We start from the raw sequence: 2,884 nt of genomic DNA, 5'->3' as shown, positions 1-2,884 counted from the left end.
TAATTTAAATTGTGCTAAAGTGTACGAACAAAGGTGAATACGATGGGAAACTGGTACAAGCGTCCCGTACCCAAAGATATTCAGAATGAGGTAATGGAATTCTCCAATCTCATTCCTTCTCTATTTCTTAAGGCTCGTCCCACACACTCTGAATTATGATCGTCAAGTGTTGATACCTTTACGATGCTTGAAAAGAGGTCCACTTTGCTAGCAATGCTTGATTGATGTTGACTTTGAAGTCTTGATCTTACATTTGAACCTTGAGGTCTTGAGCTCATGAGATTCAGCATATCCACAATAGGTTGAACATAGTGGACTTTCCCAATCAAGTGATCAAGGATCTTTTGATCACTTGAATAGGCTTGGGCGATTACATCATAATACAAAGGATTTGGTTAACCAAAGTGACCTTTGGTCAGCACTACCCAATGGGATTGAAAATGATAGTTGCATTAATAAAATCAGACAATTCTAATTAAAGTCCTAAGCTAAGGAAACATACAAAAATCAAGATTTCTAAGCCATATGGACAAAATAGTCAATATGCAAAATTTGATTAAATTAGAATTAACAATGAAGATTATTTAGAACCAGTTAATCAATTACCAAACAAAACATGAATATGATGAAAAATGTACTAAGTTCAATTTAACTAAAACGTAAAGTTCCTAAAGATTTCTATTTCTATTAATCGGTTAATCACAAGTTAAATCATAATTATTTTTCTTAATCATGAATTAATGAATTAATCTAAAAGATAATCACTATTAACCACAATATTATGTGAGTGAAAGGTTAAATCAATAGTTAAATTAAGATTGGTTAACTAAAATTAACTAATTAACAAAGTGATTAAACAACTATCAAAGGAGGAAGTGCAGACCCAAAAATGGATGGTAGACAGCATCTGGAAGCGATTGGGCCTGGGGCCTTTGGCCCAGGCACCGAATCCACGCTTAGAGGGGTACAGGAAAAGCCAGGGTGTATGTATAAACTTTGGGCCTAAGGCCCAACCAAATCCAAGCCAAGGCAATGCTTAATGAAAGAACCAACATGCTTTCGCATTTCAAACTCACGAACGCACCTGAACTCTTCATCTCTGCCGCGCCGGAATTCGCCACTGGCGGTAGCGGATGACCTAACCCTCAAAACCTTACATAAAAACACTCGTACCTTCTCCCTCTGATTCCCTTCCCTAAGTCCGAATCAAAGAACAACTCAAATAAACCCTAAATTTCCAGATCCAAAAATTAAATGATGCGGCGAGGGAATTGAAACCTATGAGGGTAGGGTTTTAAATCCCGAAGCTCGATACTTCACTTCGATGGAGATCTAGGAGGAAACCAAACAAGAATCGGAGGATTAGTTACCTGCCGGAGTAGCTTCGGCGGCTCTTCAGAAGTGGCGTTTGTTAAAGAAATCTAGAGATTCGTCTCCTTAGGTAACGTGGCTCTTGATTCCTTTGCTCCAGTTATTAATTCGAATCTTATCCTTCTCTCCTCTCTGAATTTTTAGTCGGTAGGTAATGCTTGCTCATGGTGTTGGTGCGAAGAGGGGAATGAGAGTGAAGAATGATGAGTTCTGAGATTTTGTGCAGTGTGTGAAGATAATGATGATGGCGACGCAGAGGATTTCAAGGACTGGAGAGGGATGAGTGAATTTGAACAGTGAAAAGATTGAAGGTTGTAAACTCGTGAATCTCAAATGCAGATTGAAGGCTGCAAGCTCGTGAATCTCAGATGCAGATTAAAGGATTAAGTTGCAGAATGAAGAATTCTTAAGTTGCAGAATGAAGAAAAAATCGAGTTGCAGAATGAAAAAAAACTCCCTCTACAGAATGATAGTGAGTCCCTTTTATAAGCTTATTTTCCTCTCCATTCTGTTAGGAATGTAGTTGAAATTTGTGCTAAATTTTAGGTGAAATGCAATAGTTAGTTGCAAATGCATAAATTGGTTAGAGATGGTTGGAGTTAAGGGATTTATGTCAGTTAGAAATTGAGATTTACATGAAATGAAAATTGGAATTTAGTTTCTATTGGAATTTGTTGTTAATGCAAGTTGTAAAAAAAGCTAGTTATCAGTTTGTTTTGGTGTTATCAAGTTATGTAGGCTTTGTGTGAATATAACAAGTATCATGTTACATAATTTGCAGGGTTATTGTTTATGCTAAATCTTCTGCAATGTTGAAAAATAATGCAGGGCGATGCATTTCTGTTAGCCAATGTGCAGGGTTGTACTATTTCCAAATGTCTGAGCTGTAGGGTCTTGTTTGAAAAGTTCTTTTGCAGGCCGAACTGATCATATTTCTATTACGCGTTTGCCTCATGCAGGTTAATATTTCTTGGTGCAGCTGGTGGTGGATGGACTTATTGATGTGCTGCAGGATGGTGCAGCCTTGTTGTGGGATGGCAAGAATGAGTACAAGTTGGATTTGAACTTCCTGTACAGGAAGTTGAATGGGTTTAGAGTTAGGAAATTTAATTGTAAACTATATTGATCTTAGATAAGTTATATATTATGTAAAATATTGTGCTGTAACATGAATGGATTGAAAATATGGAATATATTTGGATTTTTTTTTCCAAAATAACCAAGTTTTTCAAATAAAATATGAAAATAACCATTTTTTCAAAAAAATATCAAAATAACCAACTTTGAGAGAGGAGGCGCCAGATGCATTGGCGCCCATGCATTGGGCCTCTTGAAGAGGCGCCAATGCTTGTGGCGCCTGCATGGCCCTCCAAGAGGAGGCGCCCATGCATCTGGCCCCTGCATGGCCCTCCATAAAGGAGGCGCCAAAGGCAATGACGCCTAGGTTCCCTTGTTGTGGTGGGTGTATGCGCCACCACATCTGGCGCATACACCCTCTTCTAGTATTTTTTTA

General features: G+C 38.1%; 1 long non-coding RNA gene across 3 annotated transcripts; it reads left to right on the top strand.

Moving 5' to 3' along the window:
* Window positions 1–1,001: 1,001 nt before the first annotated feature.
* LOC127103038 (uncharacterized) lies at window positions 1,002–2,587 on the top strand. 3 transcript variants are annotated; one of them, XR_007794745.1, is made up of 3 exons: window positions 1,049–1,441; window positions 1,516–1,843; window positions 2,331–2,587. It is a non-coding gene; the product is annotated as an uncharacterized LOC127103038 (long non-coding RNA). The 3 variants fall into 3 exon arrangements; XR_007794744.1 differs by having other exon boundaries at window positions 1,002–1,843; XR_007794746.1 differs by having other exon boundaries at window positions 1,002–1,843; window positions 2,153–2,587.
* Window positions 2,588–2,884: the final 297 nt, after the last annotated feature.

This window comes from Lathyrus oleraceus, chromosome 7, assembly GCF_024323335.1.
Source record: "Lathyrus oleraceus cultivar Zhongwan6 chromosome 7, CAAS_Psat_ZW6_1.0, whole genome shotgun sequence".
NCBI lineage: Eukaryota > Viridiplantae > Streptophyta > Magnoliopsida > Fabales > Fabaceae > Lathyrus > Lathyrus oleraceus.
Note: the sequence above shows the minus strand (reverse complement) of the source record. Positions and strands in the feature narration are given on the sequence as shown.